This window comes from Thalassophryne amazonica, chromosome 2 (genome assembly GCF_902500255.1).
Source record: "Thalassophryne amazonica chromosome 2, fThaAma1.1, whole genome shotgun sequence".
Lineage (NCBI taxonomy): Eukaryota > Metazoa > Chordata > Actinopteri > Batrachoidiformes > Batrachoididae > Thalassophryne > Thalassophryne amazonica.
In genome coordinates, this window is record NC_047104.1 from 67,861,358 (window position 1) to 67,885,242 (window position 23,885).

At 40.5% G+C, this 23,885-nt stretch overlaps 1 protein-coding gene across 2 annotated transcripts in view; it reads right to left on the reverse strand.

The window, feature by feature from the left end:
- Window positions 1-23,885, reverse strand: part of LOC117525332 (transmembrane protein 266-like) — a 300,763-nt gene that overhangs the window by 49,767 nt on the left and 227,111 nt on the right. The gene's annotated exons all lie outside the window — the stretch shown is intronic.

The window sequence follows — 23,885 nt, forward strand, 5'->3', positions numbered from 1 at the left end:
TTTTTTTTAGCTGAAAAGTTAACTGGAATTGGTTCACGGTCACATGGTTTTCCAAAATCCAATCGTAGGGCAGATTTACCTCACATGAAAAGCCAAAGATCGTTTTCAGGAGTGATATGTTACTTGTTGGCCAGTTTGAATAGCCCCCTGGGTGCTCCAATGAGTACATACTATTAGTACATACTCAGTGTGCCCTGCGCCATTAGGCACAGCGATCAGTGAAAGCAGGAACAGACGGAGAGCCCCTGATGACAATCTCACGTGCTCAAACAAAGAGTGTGTAACTATCAGGATTGCTCCACTAGTTTGCATGTGAATGTTACTGGATAACTCTGTTGCTTTTGCTGCGTAAAGCACTGTTTACCATATCAATGGACAACAAAATGCATAGACCATTTTGCATATGTTGTTCAAAATGTGCATTTGTGTTTATTGTTTGAACCTTTTTGTTGTACAGTCTTTCACACAAGACCTCAAATTACCTTTATAAAGTGTCAAAACAGTTGGTTGTTTATTATATTTTGCTGTGTATTTTGAATAAATGTGTGTGGAAAATTATTTTTTGCTTTATTTTTTCCTTGCCTATTTTTGATTGTAAACCTTTATTACACTTATAAAACACAACAAAAACATATATATTCTGAAAGCATGGGTTGTCCTAAAAAAAGAGACATAAAACTTGATTGTGGGATGCAGGGAGAGCTATTAACAGCAATAATAAAACATTTATGCCAGGCGAGTGAACTGTACAAAAAATGCCCTCGGACCCCAGAGGGTTAACTAGCATGTGCCTGCGGTCTTCCATTTCCTCACTATGTTCCTCACAGTCAATCAATCAATCAATCAATTTTTTTATATAGCGCCAAATCACAACAAACAGTTGCCCCAAGGCACTTATATTGTAAGGCAAGGCCATACAATAATTATGTAAAACCCCAACGGTCAAAACGACCCCCTGTGAGCAAGCACTTGGCTACAGTGGGAAGGAAAAACTCCCTTTTAACAGGAAGAAACCTCCAGCAGAACCAGGCTCAGGGAGGGGCAGTCTTCTGCTGGGACTGGTTGGGGCTGAGGGAGAGAACCAGGAAAAAGACATGCTGTGGAGGGGAGCAGAGATCGATCACTAATGATTAAATGCAGAGTGGTGCATACAGAGCAAAAAGAGAAAGAAACAGTGCATCATGGGAACCCCCCAGCAGTTTACGTCTATAGCAGCATAACTAAGGGATGGTTCAGGGTCACCTGATCCAGCCCTAACTATAAGCTTTAGCAAAAAGGAAAGTTTTAAGCCTAATCTTAAAAGTAGAGAGGGTGTCTGTCCTCCCTGATCTGAATTGGGAGCTGGTTCCACAGGAGAGGAGCCTGAAAGCTGAAGGCTCTGCCTCCCATTCTACTCTTACAAACCCTAGGAACTACAAGTAAGCCTGCAGTCTGAGAGCGAAGCGCTCTATTGGGGTGATATGGTACTATGAGGTCCCTAAGATAAGATGGGACCTGATTATTCAAAACCTTATAAGTAAGAAGAAGAATTTTAAATTCTATTCTAGAATTAACAGGAAGCCAATGAAGAGAGGCCAATATGGGTGAGATATGCTCTCTCCTTCTAGTACCCGTCAGTACTCTAGCTGCAGCATTTTGAATTAACTGAAGGCTTTTTAGGGAACTTTTAGGACAACCTGATAATAATGATTACAATAGTCCAGCCTAGAGGAAATAATGCATGAATTAGTTTTTCAGCATCACTCTGAGACAAGACCTTTCTGATTTTAGAGATATTGCGTAAATGCAAAAAAAGCAGTCCTACATATTTGTTTAATATGCGCTTTGAATGACATATCCTGATCAAAAATGACTCCAAGATTTCTCACAGTATTACTAGAGGTCAGGGTAATGCCATCCAGAGTAAGGATCTGGTTAGACACCATGTTTCTAAGATTTGTGGGGCCAAGTACAATAACTTCAGTTTTATCTGAGTTTAAAAGCAGGAAGTTAGAGGTCATCCATGTCTTTATGTCTGTAAGACAATCCTGCAGTTTAGCTAATTGGTGTGTGTCCTCTGGCTTCATGGATAGATAAAGCTGGGTATCATCTTTGTAACAATGAAAATTTAAGCAATACCGTCTAATAATACTGCCTAAGGGAAGCATGTATAAAGTGAATAAAATTGGTCCTAGCACAGAACCTTGTGGAACTCCATAATTAACTTTAGTCTGTGAAGAAGATTCCCCATTTACATGAACAAATTGTAATCTATTAGACAAATATGATTCAAACCATCGCAGCGCAGTGCCTTTAATACCTATGGCATGCTCTAATCTCTGTAATAAAATTTTATGGTCAATGGAAACTGACAGCTGAAATCTTTGAGATAGCTTTTTGTATCTTCCCCTAAACCATGATGTTGAACAATCTTTGTTTTCAGGTCATTTGAGAGTTGTTTAGAGGGTCCCATGTTGCCACTCATTAGAAGAGATGCAAAGAGGGGAAACATTTGCAAATGGCCGCCTTAAATACCCTTTCTCATGATTGGATTCACCTGTGTAAGGAGGTCAAGGGTCAGTGAGCTTACCAAACCAATTTTGTGTTCAAATAATTACTGCTAAATGTATTCAAATCAATAAAACGACAAGGGTGCCCAAATTTATGCACCTGCCTAATTTTGTTTAAAGAATTATTGCACACTTTCTGTAAATCCTAGAAACGTCATTTCACTTTTCAAATATCACTGTGTTTGTCTGCTATATGATATATTTAACTAAAATTGCTGATCCAAACAACAAATGATTTATAAAGGAAAATCATGAAAATTATCAGGGGTGCCCAAACTTTTGCATACAAACCATATAAGTTTGGTGTCTTGCTTCAGCTTCACCACTCCTGCAGAGTATTACTTGCAGTATTGGAGAGTGATGAATGGATATACAAATCATTTCCCCATTGGAGCCCACAGTGTGGTGTTTGGGTGGAGGTGGGGGCTGACAGGGAGGCAGCTACACACCCGCTCAGAGTGCCGCTCCTCATTGACAAACATCTCTGCTATTTTGGCATTGTGGATATAGCTCGCGCCCACAGATTGAGCTCGCTTGACTAATTTCGCCACACTGCTCAGGTGCGCTGCTCTCGGTTGGAGCGACAACACACAGAATGTGTCTCTTCCCAGATAGATCTCGTTCAGTCAGCTTCTTGTTTCTGACTTTAACACGAAGTTAACACCCAGTCTTTCATCGCCAACTGTAAACAGTATTCAAAACATTCCAATTGTATCTTTCTGAACTCTTCCACATCAAACTTCATCGTGTCAATGTTTACAGTGTGCTTGAGCAATAACAGGTGAAGTTGCTTATAAACATTAAGTTCTTAATAGTATTACAGCCACTCTAAAAACTTCACTTATCTTTATAGTTTTATTACTGGTAAATTTTAGAATTAATTTAGATGAGATATACTCATTATCTCACAGGAATATATCACAATTATCTGGAAACTACTTTTTGCGCAGGAATTCATTAAACACGTCGGCCGCAGGCGCGTACTACCACAGAATACCCAGAAACTGGACAGTTGTCCACTTTTAGCTTGCCATAAGCTAAAGTATTGGCGCTTGTGAGAGTGTGGCAGCTACACTGGTGCAGCAATCCGGTTGTTAAGCTCTGACGTAAAGCATCACGTGATAAATCTGTTTCCGGGTCCAAAGACCTCCAAGTTTACAATTAAAGTTACATCTGTTTGATCCTTTTAAGGATCTACAGTTTAAGTTTAGTTTGTGTTTACAGTGTGCGCAAACCTCCCTCCTTTCCTTCTCCGCCTCCACCTCCGTTAACCGCATTCGTCTGGTTCTATGGTCACTTAATAATAATAACACTTAATAAAACTTTTTTTTTCTTTTACTTTACATATTTTATTATGCACAGGTAAAATATACATGTCTGTTTGTTAATAAAAAATTATTTATTAAAATAAACAGGACGTTAAAGTGCAAACTTCACTTTCTCCCCGAACAGGAAGCGATCGCAGCTCGCAGCAACTCCCATTGAAAATAACGGAGAAACAACCTGAGCGTCTGACATTTTTACATAAAACAAACGCAGTAATAATGTCTAAAAACCCAGTTAATATATCCAGGAGAGTTTTAGGCACAATATACAAAGAGTTTTATGTTGCGATGTTAATGCTGTTGTCCGTGTGCAACGGTGTAAGTGCAGCCTGATCAGAGTGTCTCAGTGCAGTTGTCAGTGTTGTTGTCGCCTTTTTTGTTTGGAGCCGGAAGCTGAAAATCACATGATGCATTACGTCACACTTAACAACCGGATGGTCGCATTCACAGGCAGAGGGGAGAGCTGGGAAATTGAGTTTTAAATAGCCTTCCCAATTTGCAGAAAGTGTTTGGGTAGAGTATCAGGAGAGTGAGCCAAGTGAATATAGAGCAAGGCAGCTTGGGTTGTTTGCTCAAACCAAGCGCCAACACTCGAGCCTGAATTTTGACCCTAAAACGGAAGTCATTTATCTTGTAGTTCCTTGGCAGGCTGGCTCCAAAAGGTCATACTTTCCCACAGGACTCCATGTTAAAATGTCCAACTTTACATCAGAAATAAACATGTTTACAGCTGATACAAAAAATGGTTTTGGTCTTTATAGATAGTTTCTGCCTCCATGGCAACTGTACAGGGGGTGAAGTTTTTTTCTAGCTTCTTAGTTTAAGACATTTTAAGCAATAAAGTTCTGTATAATAGGGCAGTGCAGCCTTGTTTGAACCCCTGCATGATATCGCGGGATTTGGCCACTTATGGGGACAGCCTCCCGTTGCATAGTACAAACACAGTGTAACTTCACATGGAAAAATGGTGTACTGTTTTGTTTTTGGCTGCAATTACAGAAGCAGCTGCAAAAAGTTCAGGTTTTTTTTTGGTTCCCACTGGAGAAGGGAAGACAAGGCAAATGGGAGAGGTTGTGTTGGTAAATGTTAGCCTACACAGCTAACCAGAGTAGCTGCATTCTCTCGCCTGCACAATCACCTCGACACGTTCTCTGGTGTTGCCGACCGAACGGTCCCCCCTAAAAATCAGTCCACCCTGCCTTCACTGTGCATGCGTCATCAGCCGCGGTTCACCAATTATCACCTTGTTTCTGCTTAAAACTGCACTCCATCTATCTCAGCAACAGGTGTCTGAAGCTTTTGCCCAACAATCACTTCCACATGAATTCAGCATTATTTCATCATAACAGACAGTGGAAGCTATCAGAGTGCTGCAGCTACATGAGCTGCTAGCTGATGCATTCACTGCGCATCGGTCATTTCAAAGCCTCAGCGAGTACCCCTCACTTCTGCTTAAAACATCTTTGTTTATGCCTTAAAACTGACTTTAGAATGATTTAAGAGGTTTTACCTTGTCATCTGATGGTTAATAATCAATTAATCCATTTAATCGCTTTGGGTGAAGAGACTGTCTCAGACAAGCGAAATGACGCATGCGCAGTGGAAGCAGGGCAGACCGATTTTTAGGGGCAGACTGCTCGGTCTGCGACACCGGGTTATAAACAAACCATAACACATGGCCACTTTCTACCGCACTGTCACTTTTTCTTTGCATTTTCACTTTGGTGGTTAATTGTGTAAGAACTCCAAAAGGGCTCTCCCTGGATGTACGATATTGCGTCATATGCGTCATATTTAACCCTTAGTGCCTGCCCCAAACAAGACTGTGCTGCCCAATTGTGGGTGTGGTTGCTTTGAGAGACAGCTGCTGAGTTCAGCGGCAGCCACTTCTCTCGTAGCCTCTGACTATAACTCAGAGGGGTCATACTAAAATATGAAATGGACGAAATGGAGCGAAATGGGGCAAAATGGGTACTGATAATCCCGAAATGGGGGTAAAATGTAACGAAATGGAGCAGACTGAACCAGACTGACTCCAAATAATTACTTGTGAGATCAACTCAGTGCATGTAGTAGGTGCGAGTGTGCCATCTGGCGTTCAAGAGATGAAACGTCAGTTAATGGGTCAGTCTGCTCCATTTCGCTACATTTAACCGCCGTTTCATTATTATCAGTCTCATTTCACTTAAAAATAATTAAATGCATGGCCCAAGCAGAGGGTCACCCCTTTGAGTCTGGTCTGCTTGAGGTTTCTTCCTCAGAGGGAGTTTTTCCTTACCACTGTTGCTCTGGCGGTTAGTAAGGTTAGACCTTACCTGTGTGAAGTGCTTTGAGGCAACTCTGTTGTGATTTGGCACTATATAAATGAAAACAAATTGAAATTGAATCATATTTCATCATATTTGGAGTCAGTCTGGGTCAGTCTGCTCCATTTTGTTACTTTTTACCCCCATTTCGTGATTATCAGGCTCCATTTCGCCACATCTCGCTCCACTTAGTCCATTTCGTATTTTAGTATAGCCGTAACTCAGAGTCCTCTAGCAGTGGCCACTGGAGTATTTTATTACAAATACCTGGAATAATATGGCTTGTTGTACGGTGAAACACCCTAATATATCATCTAAGGCTTCCGTCTTGCAATACTGACACTGAGTGAACTTGTGGTATTATTTAATGTTGTGCGCTAATGGTGTTAGCTCTTTTAACAGCAGTCAGTAGGTCCACTTAAAGGATTACTGAGAAAATACGCAGCGCATTACTTTTGCTATCCACAAAAAAACAAACTGTTAAGAGAACCACCACGCAGTCCCCAGAAATATAATTTAGGCAGGTTATATTTTGCTGGATATGGCAAACATGCACCTAGCGATATTTGACCGGATCCTCGCTGATTGGCTAGTTCAAATGACATAACTGTAGAGTTTATTTCAACATGGCGGCGCCCTCAGCAAAGTTGAACTGGACGATATTTCGCCATTGCGCTGTTTTGCCGGCCGTCTAAATGTATTCATGACGGAACAGAACGGCCGCGGTCGGGCAGGAACTTAAAGGCCATCGGAGTTTAAGATCTCCTTATTTCAGATTCATGATAGTAGCTTGATATTGGTGATTTTCATTATTGAAAACTGGCATATTTTAACTCACTATTTTCAGGGGTGGACTGATCAAAGGTTTTGCAGACATGACACTGACAGAGAAAAAAATAGGATAAACACACATGCCGACGTGGACTTCTGTATTTTCGTTTTTATTCTGTCTTGGATTTGCAGGTTTTGTTTATCTTCCCTGCCCTACACAGAAAATTGCTGAGACCGCAAAAATTATTTCCACCGTGCCCAAAATTATGTCCACCGCATGGTGAAAAGTGCCAGTGGAAATAATTTCGGGCACGGTGGAAATACTTTTCACCACATGGTGGAAATAATTTCGGGCACGGCTATGCCATGTTTATGAGCTGCTTTTAACATCCGAGAAGCCCTCGAGCTATTTCCACCGTGTGGCGAAAAGCGCCGGTGGAAGTAATTTTGGATGCGGCAGTGTAAATAATTTTGGGCACGGTGTAAATAATTTTCACCATACGTTGGAAATAATTTTGGGCACGGCTATGCCACGTTTTTGAGCTGCTTTTAGCGTCCGAGAATCCCTCCGCCAGTAGGTGATTTTCTGTTCCGATTCAAACGACTTCATGGCACCAAAAATGGCATTTAAAGATGAAAAATATGCACCAACACTCAGTGCCAAGGATGCCGCCATGTTGTAATACCTTCTACGATGACGTAATTTGAACTAGCCAATCAGCGAGGAGATCCGGTCAAATATCGCTAGGTGCGTGTTTGCCGTATCCGGCAAAATATATACTTTGTATAATTTAATAAACAGATCTTGTCAAATCTCACGTATTCGGCGTGAATGTCACACAATCAAACTTACTGGGCAGAGCAAAGTTTCGATACAGCAGTCCCACTGGGTCGCGTGATATCATCACGCCACTTGCACACTGCTGACCAGTGTATGTGCGTGCACATCACCAAGGCAACATCAGCGATCTCGCGGAGTGAGTGTGTCTATTTTTAGATCAGGTGATGCAGGGTTGCTAACTAACGCATCTGGCGTGAGACTCACGCTTTTAGGATCAGTCTCACGCTCAAGTAAGAAATATCACGCCAAAATAAAAATATCTCCCGTTTATTTTCTGTTGATGACTAAATTAGACTAGACCAGACCACAGAGCATTGTTTCTAAATGAAAAGAGACGACAGCTGTTAACATCTGCTTACAGCGTTCTGACTGCAATATTCTGTGAACACTGATTCGCTGAAAACCTGTCAACAGATATGTCAGCTGCCTCGTGAAGACTTTAGAGAGAGTTCGAGCAAAGCTTCGGAGCTTATGGTTCTGAGTCAGCCACTGAAGCAGCATAAAAAGTTTAGGAAGACAAGGTAAGCCCATCAAAAGCCTAACTTTGGGTCTCTTACCACTACAGACGGAGCCTCATCAGACTAATTGTGTGTTGACACAGTCGGCTACAGACTAGAACCAGTTGCAAACTAGGTAATTTAAAGGACATATGATACATTATTTAATGTCCTGGTTAGCAAGTATTAATGATTGTAAGTCTATCTATGCACAAGCTCTGAAAACGTGTGGTTGCTGATGGATCTTATTGATAACAATGTAGAAACTGAAGTGTTTTGAACCACTAATCAATATGAAGCAACTGTATTGAAATGGTTCAGTGTCTGAAGCAGTTAAAGATTGGCCAGTAGATGTTGCCATATATGGTGACATCTACTGGCCAATCTTTAACAAAGCACTTGCATGGAATGTAAACATGCAAAAAAATAATAGAAAAATATATTAACTAATACATAAAATACAGGATACAGAAAAAGCAAAAAAAAAAAAAAAAGCGTAGTTTTGATTGTGGCTTCAACAAATAATCACAGGCAAAAATACATTCATACATACACAAAACCCATAACAGTTATAAAATCAAAATAATAGTATTTTTTAATTTTTTTTCAATAATAAATACTTGATTGTTCTCTTGTTGAGCCAGTTCTTGGAATAAAAACTGTCTGACCCTGTTTTTAAAAAGAGGTGTCGATTCACAAACTAATTTGACAAGGTGGATCATTAAATAGTCAAGCTCCAGTGGACTTGAAGGACGAAGCCCCACAAGTCTTCACCTGAGGAATGACCAGAGACAAGGTACTCAACCGAGTATTAATACTGTGCTGCACAGCTGTATATTTAAAAGAAGTGACAAAGTAATTTGGGGCTTGCTTATTCACTATATTAAACATATGATTTAATTTTAATTGTTGAACTCTGAGCTCAACAGGCAACAGACTGAATGTTCCAAATTCAGCCAAGTTTATGTGGGTCCGGGGTTGTGCAGAGAGGAGAAAGCCAATGATCTGACGTTCTGCATAATCTGCAACCTCCCTAGATTACTCTTGGTCAGGCCAGAATGCCAGGCTCCACTGGTACAGTCCATGTGACACTGGATCAAGGCTCATGGAAGAAGGTTTTCTCATATGCAAATCAAATCTTTGGCCTGTCTGTATAACAACTTTAATTTTGCATTTGACTTGCTGATCACTTTGTCAGCTGTAAGATCACCAGATAAGGTGTGATATAAGTCAAGACCAACATATTTTACACAAGATTTACTCATTTTATTTTAGCAGCACTTGTTACATTTAATGTGTCATTTTAATGTACTTGTGTTATAATGTGATTGTGCCATCATATTGTATGTAATAGAGATATAAATTGTGAAACGTTTGTTCAGCTAAGGACTGTTCTAACCATATTGTACAAAATAAAGGGGATCTGGGGGCTTCAATGGTTTTTTATTTAAAAACAAGTTCATTTCAGCGGTGTCTGTTCCTCTTCTCTGCAGTTTTGCAGGATTCACACAGGAACAGAAGCTGCAAGCATATGAAGATAGACTTTGTCCAGGTTGTAAAAAGTTGGATAAACCGCTGCCTCCATCATCCCTAACTCTCCTTGCAAATTCACGACATGAGCATGTTTCTGGGGAGCATTAGCATGGCTAAAACAATTCAGCTTCGCTCCCCAGACCCCCCCCCCCCCCCCAAAAAAAAAAAAAAAATTGTGGCGCGTCTCACTCCAACCAAGATCCCAAAGTTGGCAACCCTGTGATGGTTTTGGTGGGTTCCGTGGTGCTACAGAAACTATTTCTACAAGGCTTATCTCTTCTCTCTTAATACTAAACACTTTATTTGTACATGCAATCTTAATCAGTTTTTTGAAAACCAAGAATGGTAATTAGTCAAATTAATTAAATTAAAATTGTTATATACTAAAATTGATTTGTTTGGTTAAATATGTGCTGGAGGTAAACTTTATATAATGTTCATTATTATCAATGGTGGGCACAGATAACCAAAAAATTAACTTTGATAAAAGATAATCAGATAACCAGTGCTTAATTTGTAAAGTGGGAGGTCCCGGAGCGCAGTGGATGGGTGGCTCCGGTGCAGAAAAAAAAAAAAAGAAGGGCGGGTGGGGGCTTGCGAACATTGCTGTGCGCCACACCGAAAATAAACTGGTAGTATTGTAGGCCCAATCCGGATAGAGTACAAATTCCTCAGTGGTCCCTCGTTTATCGCGGGAGTTACGTTCTCCGCGTTCACACTGGGCGCGACTGCAGCCACAGGTTGCCATGTAATCCCTATGTAAGGATGCGTTTTGGCGCCAAACCGCGCAGCGCGACGCGAGTGAAGCGATTTTGAGCGTTTTGCGTGTTTGCGGCGTGATATTGCGTCGCGTCACATCGTGTTGCCCTCCTCCCCAAGTTTAAAAATCTGAACTTTTTTGTCTCGTTGCGCCTCGATGACCAATCAGGGACTGAATATGTAGTGACGTGGAGATGTCTGGAGTATGACTGAAGATGTGAACATGTCCTGTATCTGGTAGCAGCCTGTGAGCAGGACTTATGTCTCTTTTGTCCTTTATTTCACAATCATGACAGAGTTTTTGGAGCGAGCAGCAGCCCCCACAGCAGTGGGAGCGGAGTTTCTTTTTCTTTTTTTTTATGTCCGCACGAGAGGGAATCATACATGGAGATTATTTTACTTATTAACTACACAGATGTATAATAAAGCAAATGGTGACTGGTTTCTAAAGACAATCATGACAGTTTTTGGAGCGAGCAGCAGCCCCCACAGCAGTGCGAGCGGAGTTTCTTTTTCTTTTATTTTAACGTGCGCGCGTGAGGGTCCATGGAGATTATTTTACTTATTAACTACACAGATGTATAATAAGCAAATGGTGACTGGTTTCTAAAGACAATTATGACAGAGTTTTTTTGGGAAAGAGCGAGGAGCAGCCTCAGAGCAAGCCGTGGCGTTTCGTTCTTTCTTTTTTTTTTTTTTACGTGCGCGCGTGAGCAAATCGTCTGTGTGGAGAATATTTAATTAATTAACTACACAGATGTATAATAAAACAAATGGTGACTGGTTTCTAAACACAATTATGACAGAGTTTTTTGGTGGAAAAGCGAGCTGCAGCAAGCAGCGGAGTTTCTTTTTTTTTTTTTAATTGTTTACATGTGCGCGCATGAACGGGACAGTTGTTCCTCAAACTGGGTCCCGCAGAGGCGGAAGGACCACTGAAAGCGGTCGTCATCCAGACGCAGCTCCTGCAGCAAATAATGATACTCTCTGTATTGGGAGCTTTTCACAACAACTCGCTCCGTGTGATCAAAGTCCATCATGATGACTTGACGCTGAGCGGAATGGAAGCTCCGCCTATTTGATGACGCACCGGGGCGAATTTTCGCAGCGAAAGTCCACCCAAGCAGAGCGACACACCGGGCGAAGGAGGCGCATCCGTCGACACGCGACCCCGGCGAATTTGTAGCGTCTGATCGCGCCCGGTGTGAACGCGGCGGAAATCCGCGAAGTAGTGCTATTTTTTACACTCATTATAGCTGTTTTGAAAAACCCCTCACTTCACACTTTTCTCAAACAGGCATCAACATTTTCTCACTTTTCTCTCTCGTGTAAAAACTCTTTTTTCTTCTGTGCGAGAAGATTATAAACAGACACACGCAGAACATAATGCGCGGCTCTCCCTTCACTCACTGCCTCCGGGGGTACGGACGCGAGACCCGCAAAGAATCCAAGTCCTCTCTCGGTGGTCACGGAGCTCTGCGAGTACGTTCAACATCTGGATCAAAACAGCGAGCGTAGCCTCTGGACCTGTTGCCAGATTGGCGCAATTCTGCACAGCAGACAGGAGGGTGGCAGTGTGATTGGCAGTGAGAGCAATCGCGGTGATTTTTTTTTTTATATTTTGTTAGTCAAGAGAGGTGGCGGATCACGGATCCAGTAAAAATAGCTGGCGGAGCCAATGTCAGAGGTTCCGGAGCGCATTCCGGCTTGCTCCCCCTCAAATTAAGCCCTGCAGATAACTGAAAAGTTATCTTCGATAAAGATAAAACAATAAACACCCAAAAATGTATCGGAAGTTACAGATAACCGATAAATTCCAATATTATCTCTGGCACATTTACAACTACTAGTAAAACAAATTTAATAGCTTCTAGTAATATTAAAAGTAACAACAGACCCAAACAATGAGACCACACGTTTTTCTTTCAACATTCTGCCCCTTTACTACAGCGCTCCCAGCACAGAGGCACACCGAGAGCAGCCATAAAGGAAGCTCTCTATCAATTGCAATGCTCCGGTCAGGCGGAGGTCTTGAAAAATAAAGTCATGCTGAGTTATGGTTTTGATTTATAAATAACATTAATACCGATAGAATAACAAAGTTAAAATATAACATATATCTTTAATGTTGAATAATGCACTAATTCTGAGGTTTTGTAACAAACAGACAGATAGCAAAGGATTCTGGGTAAAAGTGCCTCTGCTAAACACTGATTGGTTCAGTCATTCATTATTTAAACCAACACGTTAATGTGACGTCTGTCGTGTGTTGGTGTTTAAAGATAAATGTGCTTTTGTAAAATATTCCATTTTTTTATTTGTAAAAACAGGCATTTTTACGGAGCCCTGCAAGAGTCATCGCAAAATGTTTTGCATGTGGAGAGAATGGGCCTCATGTATCAAAGTTGCGTAGGGCGATATTTGAGCGTATATGGGGTGTACGCCAAAACGGCTGCGCTACTTGGCATTTATCAATGTGGTCGTTGGCGTACACTGCGCTGAAAATATACACCAGGTCGAGAGGTGGAGTAAATATACACCAAAATGAACCGGCGCTGGAATCCACATAAAAATGACGATGATCAACATGATAAACAGTGCCATTATACAAATCAATGCATATGTTACATAAATAACACTTTCCTGATTATACTACATAATAATCAATACAAATCCCGCCTTTGCGGGATTGTTATGGAGCACGATCCGTGGCTACAGCGCTGACTGCAAAGAAAGCACTGCTCGCCTTTTTCTCCAGACTTCGAGCCTGGAGCCAGAGCAGCGCTGAGCTTAACTTTATGTGGTGTGATCGTTTTAGACTATGAAATTGATAACTGTAGTTTCGTCATTCCCTTAATTCACCAGTGCTGCAATCAGGTTTTGTCGTCTCCATTCGGTTGTCACAATAAAATAAATACAGAAATACATTTAAAAAATAAAGAAATCTGACAGATTAGGTGTGTCTTATTAACTGAGCGAGCAAATATCCACATGTCAAGAATTATTGACATGTGAAAAGAGAATACAGTGGTCCCTCGCTATAACGCCGTTCACCTGTCGTGGCCTCGGAGTCTCGGAGTATTTAGTCCAATTTTGCATGCTTTTTTTTTTTTTTTTTTTACAGTGTTCTGTGTTCTGCGTATCTGTTTATAAGAATCTTGTCGCCCAGAAGAAAAAAGAGCGCCAACAACTACTCATAACTGTGTTTGTCACTCGGAAACAAACACCTGCAGCCAGGTGTGAATGGGAAAAGGCGCAGCACCAGGACGCAGAGGCGCGATCTGTGACATACTGGTCAGTCACTATTAATAATTTCTTATGTGTCCGACCTCGTTTGTTGATCGTTAAAATTAATTCGTTAGTTCTAAATGCCATCATAATTATTTATAGGAAAACGTTCTATTTTTATTTCTCAAACAAATGTTTGGGCCTGAAAACAGTTTGGTATTATTTTCCTACTAAGGTTTGAACTTTGAGAGTGTTTACACACGAGAGAAAAGTGAGAAAATGTTCATGCCTGATTGAGAAAGTGTATAAACTGTGTAGTGAGGGGTTTTACAGCTTTGAAACGTCTATAATAATTGTAAAAAATAACGCTGCCTAACGTCGCGGTTTCACATATTTTGGGCTATTTTTTAGAACGTAACTCCAGCGATTAATGAGGGACCACTGTAACACTTCATTGATTATATACTACAAAACAATTGATACGACGGCCGCTTTTGACGCTCTATTGGCACGCGTCGTGATTGGTGAAGTTCTTTTTCATTGCCGTCTTCCTGGCTTCCATGTCGTAAAATGAGGGTGTGTCTGAAGCGGAGTCTGAATATTTATGGGCGTGTTTATTATAATTACGATCGTTTCCACCTGCCGCATTTATCAAGATCACGTCAGGCGTACGCCAGAAATGGGCAGGTGCGCACTGCTTGATACATGTCACGGCGACTTTGGTGTATTTCAAGTTTACGCCGTAAATTTACGCCACAAGTGCGCCACACTGATATATGAGGCCCAATGTGCGCACCTTTAATGATGTTGTAAAACGTGCTTTACACTGTGCAAGATGATTTTTCATGCATGAATTTTTTGGACCGAGTTTCAGGTTAATTGTGCGTCCTGTATCGTGTAGTGTACATGGAGTATCAAGCTGCGGTCAACATCTGACAACCACATCCATCCAAAAAATGAGGTGGGCTTCATAGATAATTGGCAAAGCTTCTGGGGAAAACCTGGTCTTGTTAGGAAAGACAGCATCCATCCCACTTTGGATGGAGCAGCTCTCATCTCTAGAAATCTGGCCAATTTTCTTAAATCCTCCAAACCGTGACTACCCAGGGTTGGGACCAGGAAGCAGAGATGTAGTCTTACACACCTCTCTGCAGCTTCCCAACTCCTGCCATCCCCTCATTACCCCATCCCCGTAGAGACGGTGCCTGCTCCCAGACCACCAATAACCAGTGAAAATCTATTTAAGCATAAAAATTCAAAAAGAAAAAATAATATAGCATCTTCAACTGCACCACAGACTAAAACAGTTAAATGTGGTCTATTAAACATTAGAGCTCTCTTTCTAAGTCCCTGTTAGTAATGATATAATAATTGATCAACATTTGATTTATTCTGCCTTACAGAAACCTGGTTACAGCAGGATGAATATGTTAGTTTAAATGAGTCAACACCCCCGAGTCACACTAACTGCCAGAATGCTAGTAGCACGGGCCGAGGCGGAGGATTAGCAGCAATCTTCCACTCCAGCTTATTAATTAATCAAAAACCCAGACAGAGCTTTAATTCATTTGAAAGCTTGACTCTTAGTCTTGTCCAACCAAATTGGAAGTCCCAAAAACCAGTTTTATTTGTTGTTATCTATCGTCCACCTGGTCGTTACTGTGAGTTTCTCTGTGAATTTTCGGACCTTTTGTCTGACTTAGTGCTTAGCTCAGATAAGATAATTATAGTGGGCGATTTTAACATCCACACAGATGCTGAGAATGACAGTCTCAACACTGCATTTAATCTATTGTTAGACTCGACTGGCTTTGCTCAAAATGTAAATGAGTCCACCCACCACTTTAATCATACCTTAGATCTTGTTCCGACTTATGGTATGGAAATTGAAGACTTAACAGTATTCCCTGAAAACCCCCTTCTGTCTGATCATTTCTTAATAACATTTACATTTACTCTGATGGACTACCCAGCAGTGGGGAATAAGTTTCATTACAGTAGAAGTCTTTCAGAAAGTGCTGTAACTAGGTTTAAGGATATGATTCCTTCTTTATGTTCTCCAATGCCATATACCAACACAGGGCAGAGTAGCTACCTAAACTCTGTGAGTGAGACAGATTATCTCGTCAATAGTTTTACATCCTCATTGAGGACAACTTTGGATGCTGTAGCTCCTCTGAAAAAGAGAGCCTTAAATCAGAAGTGCCTGACTCCATGGTATAACTCACAAACTCGCAGCTTAAAGCAGATAACCCGTAAGTTGGAGAGGAAATGGCGTCTCACTAATTTAGAAGCCTGGAAAAAGAGTCTGTTGCTCTATAAAAAAGCCCTCCGTAAAGCTAGGACATCTTACTACTCATCACTAACTGAAGAAGATAAGAACAACCCCAGGTTTCTTTTCAGCACTGTAGCCAGGCTGACAAAGAGTCGGAGCTCTATTGAGCCGAGTATTCCTTTAACTTTAACTAGTAATGACTTCATGACTTTCTTTGCTAATAAAATTTTAACTATTAGAGAAAAAATTACTAATAACCATCCCAAAGACATATCGTTATCTTTGGCTGCTTTCAGTGATGCCGGTATTTGGTTAGACTCTTTCTCTCCATTGTTCTGTCTGAGTTATTTTCATTAGTTACTTCCTCCAAACCATCAACATGTCTATTAGACCACATTCCTACCAGGCTGCTCAAGGAAGCCCTACCATTATTAATGCTTCGATCTTAAATATGTACCACAGGCTTTAGGGTGGCAGTAATTAAACCATTACTTAAAAAGCCATCACTTGACCCAGCTATCTTAGCTAATTATAGGCCAATCTCCCAACCTTCCTTCTCTCTCAAAAATTCTTGAAAGGGTAGTTGTAAAACAGCTAACTGATCATCTGCAGAGGAATGGTCTATTTTAAGAGTTTCAGTCAGGTTTTAGAATTCATCATAGTACAGAAACAGCATTAGTGAAGGTTACAAATGCTCTTCTTATGGCCTCAGACAGTGGACTCATCTCTGTGCTTGTTCTGTTAGACCTCAGTGCTGCTTTTGATACTGTTGACCATAAAATTTTATTACAGAGATTAGAGCATGCCATAGGTATTAAAGGCACTGCGCTGCGGTGGTTTGAATCATATTTATCTAATAGATTACAATTTGTTCATGTAAATGGGGAATCTTCTTCACAGACTAAGGTTAATTATGGAGTTCCACAAGGTTCTGTGCTAGGACCAATTTTATTCACTTTATACATGCTTCCCTTAGGCAGTATTATTAGAAAGCATTGCTTAAATTTTTATTGTTATGCAGATGATACCCAGTTTTATCTATCCATGAAGCCAGAGGACACACACCAATTAGCTAAACTGCAGGATTGTCTTACAGACATAAAGACATGGATGAACTCTAATTTCCTGCTTTTAAACTCAGATAAAACCGAAGTTATTGTACTTGGCCCCACAAATCTTAGAAACATGGTGTCTAACCAGATCCTTACTCTGGATGGCATTACCCTGACCTCTAGTAATACTGTGAGAAATCTTGGAGTCATTTTAAGATATGTCATTCAATGCGCATATTAAACAAATATGTAGGACTGCTTTTTTGCATTTGCGCAATTTCTCTAAAATTAGAAAAGTCTTGTCTCAGAGTGATGCTGAAAAACTAATTCATGCATTTATTTCCTCTAGGCTGGACTATTGTAATTCATTATTATCAGGTTGTCCTAAAAGTTCCCTGAAAAACCTTCAGTTAATTCAAAATGCTGCAGCTAGAGTACTGACAGGGACTAGAAGGAGAGAGCATATCTCACCCATATTGGCCTCTCTTCATTGTCTTCCTGTTAATTCTAGAATAGAATTTAAAATTCTTCTTCTTACTTATAAGGTTTTGAATAATCAGGTCCCATCTTATCTTAGGGACCTCATAGTACCATATTACCCCAATAGAGCGCTTCGCTCTCAGACTGCAGGCTTACTTGTAGTTCCTAGGGTTTGTAAGAGTAGAATGGGAGGCAGAGCCTTCAGCTTTCAGGCTCCTCTCCTGTGGAACCAGCTCCCAATTCAGATCAGGGAGACAGACACCCTCTCTACTTTTAAGATTAGGCTTAAAACTTTCCTTTTTGCTAAAGCTTATAGTTAGGGCTGGATCAGGTGACCCTGAACCATCCCTTAGTTATGCTGCTATAGACTTAGACTGCTGGGGGGTTCCCATGATGCACTGTTTCTTTCTCTTTTTGCTCTGTATGCACCACTCTGCATTTAATCATTAGTGATTGATCTCTTCTCCCCTCCACAGCATGTCTTTTTCCTGGTTCTCTCCCTCAGCCCCAACCAGTCCCAGCAGAAGACTGCCCCTCCCTAAGCCTGGTTCTGCTGGAGGTTTCTTCCTGTTAAAAGGGAGTTTTTCCTTCCCACTTTTGCCAAGTGCTTGCTCACAGGGGGTCGTTTTGACCGTTGGGGTTTTTCCATAATTATTGTATGGCTTTGCCTTACAATATAAGGCGCCTGGGGCAACTGTTTGTTGTGATTTGCACTATATAAATAAAATTGATTTGATTTGGTATGGTGTTAAAGGAAATGGATTTTGGTTTTTGTTTTGGTTTTTTGGGCCGTTTCTCCCTTTGTCTGCAGAGGAGTTGAGATGCTTTTCATACAAGCAGTTCTCTTCTGTTAGCAAAGGGTATAAATGTGCGTCTGTCCACAAAACGTTTAACAGTTGGGTGCTGAACTGATTTTAAATTTTAAAATTGCTTGTCACTGTTCGCTTTATCACTTTAAAAAGTTATCGGACAAAATTAATCGGAAGATAATTGGTCCGATAATGGTTTGTAAGTTACCTAAAAAGATAATCCGATAATGAAAACATTATCTTCGATAATTATCTGTTATCGGATTATCGAAGTGTGCCCAACCACTGATTATTATTATATTTTATTGAAATTACAGTTTGGTTTGGAAGAAATGGAAGAGAATATTGAGGAATTGGCATTAACAAAAGCTTTCAATTTTAGCTATTTATTTATTATCATTCAATATTGAATTTAGACCATTTGGCTTTATAATGATCTTTTGCGTAGCTGTGGTGGCTTGTGGCACCCTGGCATCATTACAGTCAAAAAAACCCTGATATGAGTTTGAGCCCCCAAGTGAACTGTTTAAAAAGGCCAAGAAAGCTACATGGAACTACAACAACAACACGTAGCATAAATTATTCAAACTTTGTCAAATCAGGAAGTAAAACTGTGCATATATTGATTATTAGTTTTTGTAGTGTATTTTATGATGTTAAAAAATCTTAAAACTCAAACAAATTTATGTCTTCTAATCACTCAGAACTGGGGCATTCAGAATTCCATTTGACTTCAAAATTCTAAATAAATTAAAACTTGCATATAATGGATTCAGGTGGATCAGCAAATTTTGTCTATTATAACCGAAATCTGTTATATGTATAAAACAGACAAAATCCCTTATATTATGTAATGGATTAGTTACAGCCAGGAGGCTCTGAACGATCTATGAGGAATCCTGAATCGAGACCTGCCTCATTTAATGACCAGGTCAAAAATTCCTCTGAAAACAATTAATGCCTTCCTTAAATAAGCGGTGTACATTATGTGCATTAAAAAGATTACATTTGGTTGAGTCATTCTTTTCTTCTAGTAGTCTGGTACCTTAAAATCCTGAAGCCTGATTTTGTGCTTCTGCAGCTCTGTAACTCTGTGCCATGCAATGACGTTGGCATGCATAACAGTTTTAAAGTTCTCCATCACGTCGTTATGTAATTTTTCTGGATTATGCTTTTCTGGAATTTTGAATGGATTTTCTGGAGAATTTGTCCCTCAATGAGCTCTTATTTCTACAAACTCCAAATCAATGTTAAGGTGTACAATTTCCTCCATGAATTGTGGGTGTGATCAGCTGCGCACTGCAAAAACTTTTAACATATGACGGGAGAGGAAGGAGTGAAAACATAAAAGTGATCATAGTCTTTTACGGTGTCTGATGTAGCAGGTGCACATCAGACTGCAAGTACCGTCGTCATGAAAAAAATGACTGGTAAGTGTCAGTGCTGAACTTCATTTCATACCTCTGTTAATGGGCACATTCAGACTGCTTTGTCCCATACGTGCAAGGGTTTTTTAATGAAATGCATTGCGATAGGACAGGATGTTTTGTCCACGTGAGCGAAAATCCATTATACAAAATCCGGTATATAGTGTATTTATTACTTATTACTTACCATAAAAAAGCATTGGGACTTTTGCTTTTGTCCACTGAGTACAAATATCCGGTTTATACGATGATGGTTTAGGCAAGTTTTACTGCATAGCGACGAGAAACCCCATGTGACTCACATGCAACCAGTACACTCACTCACTCACTTACTCAGTTCAAAGAATCTATGACATATAAAGTGACATAGTACTTGCAATCAAAGTCTGAAATCAAAGTTCTCAAAAACACAGAAATTATGGAAATAATCCAAAAATAATATTTTCTTGTAATCATTTGAACCCTTGGTAACACATCTGGGAGAAATTGAATCATGGATGGTTTTTGAAACTGGTTTCTATGTTGGGAAAGTGTAGTGACACGGACCCACAACAGGGGGCGCAAATGAACGGTCAATAGATGAGCCAAAATATAACAATTTAATGTTGTGAATGTGCACAACGAACATACAGATAATCACAGAATATCATAACAGTCAATACACAGAGGTGACGTGTGGGCAGGCTCGAGGATAGAAGACGTCTGTCCTGAGAAGAGCCGGAACCACACGATTTCCGCCGCCCCAGAACCTGGTGAATACTGGAGCCGCCAAGTCCCGAATTCCCAGGTGATCACCATCCCCGACTCGGATCTGGTACTGCTGGCGAAGAACAAAGACAGTCAAGTGTGGGTGTGTGTACCCCAGTAACACAACAGTGGAATGCCACCATCCACCTCTCACTCAACCGTTGCAATGGTCTCACAGTAAAAGGAGCGCCGTCATGCACAGCCTCCACCAAACGACCGGTTTCTCCTGCAAACACTCACAATCACAGATTTATAAATCTCAAAAAAAAGGCTGAGAGTAGTACCTCCTATGAAGTATGATATCTCGGCAACGAGGTGGAGATGACGTCTGGTCTTTATGGAGTGAGATGATGTTGTAGTAGATGGGTGACAGCTGTCAGAGGTAATGAGCGACAGCTGTCACCCCCCGGCTGTGTCCATGGCGGCAGCGCCCTCTCGTGCCTGAAGCCCGCACTTCAGGCAGGGCGCCCTCTGGTGGTGGGCCAGCAGTACCTCCTCTTCTGGCGGCCCACACAACATTCTAAATTCCATAGAATGATATGTTCAAAGTGTGAAATGAAATCAAAGTTCTCTAAATAGATTTTCTCCCCAACATCACTAATCTATGTACAACCAATTCCTATGAAGTTGGGACATTGTGTAAAATGTAAATTAAAACAGAATACAATGATTTGCAAATTCTCTTCAACCTATAATCAATTGAATACACCACAAAGACAAGATATTTAATGTTGAAACTGATAAACCTTATTGTTTTTGTGCAAATATTTGCTCATTTTGAAATGGATGCCTGCAACACATTTCAAAAAGGTTGGGACGAGGCAACAAAAGACTGGAAAAGTTGATGAATGCTCAAAGAACACCTAATTGGAAACAGGTGAGTGTCATGATTGGGTATAAAAGGAGCATCCCCAAAAGTCTCAGCCATTCACAAGCAAAGATGAGGCGAGGATCACCACTTTGTGAACAACTACATGAAAAAATAGTCCAACAGTTAAGTACATGTTCTCAAAGTTCACTTGCAAGGAATTTAGGGATTCCATCATCTACAGTCCATAATATAATCAGAAGATTCAGAGAATCTGGAGAAGTTTCTACACATAAGGGGCAAGGCCGAAAACCAACACTGAATGTCCGTGACCTTCAATCCCTCAGGTGGCACTGCATTAACTGAACGCTGAACAACTGAAGTCATACATCAAACAAAAATGGAAAAGAATTCCACCTAAAAAGCTTCAACAATCAACGCTTACTGAGTTGTTAGAAGGAAAGGTGATGTAACACAGTGGTAAACATACCACTGTCCCAGCTTTTTTGAAACGTGTTGCAGACATCCATTTTAAAATGAGCAAATATTTGCACAAAAACAATAAAGTTTATCAGTTTGAACATTAAATATCTTGTCTTTGTGGTGTATTCAATTGAATATAGGTTGAAGAGGATTTACAAATCATTGTATTCTGTTTTTATTTACATTTTACACAACGTCCCAACTTCATTGAAATTGGGGTTGTATCATCTCTATTAATTCCAAGGGGCTATTTGAGGCCATATCAAAACTATAACCAGAAGCACAGATTGGTCTCATCTGCCACCTAGTTTTCTCAGTCCCCATTGTAATACAGTTTTATATATAAACATAAGTGATTAAGAGTGTGTTTGCATGACTTCCCTCCGGATGCTCTGGTTTCTTCCCACATCCAAAGACATGCAGGTTAGGTGAACTGGAAACTTTAAATTGTCCGTAGGTGTACGGTTGGGTGTGAATGTGTTTGTCTGACTATATGTGGAAGCGATCGTAATTATAATAAACACGCCCATAAATATTCACACTCCGCTTCAGACACGCCCTCATTTTACGACATGGAAGTCGGGAAGACGGCAATGAAAAAGAACTCCACCAATCACGACGTGTGCCAATAGAGCGTCAAAAGCGGCCGTCGTACCAATTGTTTTGTAGTATATAATCAATAAAGTGTTACAGTGGTCCCTCATTAATTGCTGGAGTTACGTTCTAAAAAACAGCCCGTAATACGCGAAACCGCGACGTTAGGCAGCGTTATTTTTTACAATTATTATAGACGTTTCAAAGCTGTAAAACCCCTCACTACACAGTTTATACACTTTCTCAATCAGGCATGAACATTTTCTCACTTTTCTCTCGTGTGTAAACACTCTCAAAGTTCAAACCTTAGTAGGAAAATAATACCAAACTGTTTTCAGGCCCAAACATTTGTTTGAGAAATAAAAATAGAACGTTTTCCTATAAATAATTATGATGGCATTTAGAACTAACGAATTAATTTTAACGATCAACGAACGAGGTCGGACACATAAGAAATTATTAATAGTGACTCACCAGTATTTCACAAATCAGGCCTCTGCGTCCTGACGCTGCGCCTTTTCCCACTCACATCTCGCTGCAGCAGGTGTTTGTTTCCGTGTGACAAACACAGTTATGAGGAGTTGTTGGCGCTCTTTTCTCTTCTGGGCAACAAGATTCTTATAAACAGATACGCAGAACACAGAACACTGTAAAAAAAAAAAAGGCATGCAAAATTGGACTAAAAACTCCGTGAGACTCCGAAGCCACGACAGGTGAACACAGGTGAACGGCGTTATAGCGAGGGACCACTGTATTCTCTTTTCACATGTCAATAATTCTTGACATGTGGATATTTGCTCGCTCAATTAATAAGACACGCCTAATCTGTCAGATTTCTTTATTTTTGATATGTATTTCTGTATTTATTTTATTGTGACAACCGAATGGAGACGACAAAACCTGGCTGCAGTACGGGCAAATTTAGGGAATGACGAAACTACAGTTGTTATTATCAATTTCATAGTCTAAAACAATCACACCACATGAAGTTAAGCTCAGCGCTGCTCTGGCTCCAGGCTCGAAGTCTGGAGAAAAAGGCGAGCAGCGCTGTCCTTCCTGTCAGCGCTGTGACCACGGATCATGCTCCATAACAATCCCGCAAAAGCGGGATTTGTATTGATTATTATGTAGTATAATCAGGAAAGTGTTATTTATGTAACATATGCATTGATTTGTATAATGGCACTGTTTATCATGTTGATCATCTTCATTTTTATGTGGATTCCAGCACTGGTTCATTTTGGTGTATAATTTACGCCACCTCTCGACCTGGTGTATATTTTCAGCGCAGCGTACGCCAACGACCACATTGATAAATACCAAGTAGCGCAGCCGTTTTGGCGTACACCCCATATACGCTCAAATATCGCCGTACGCAACATTGATACATGAGGCCCAATA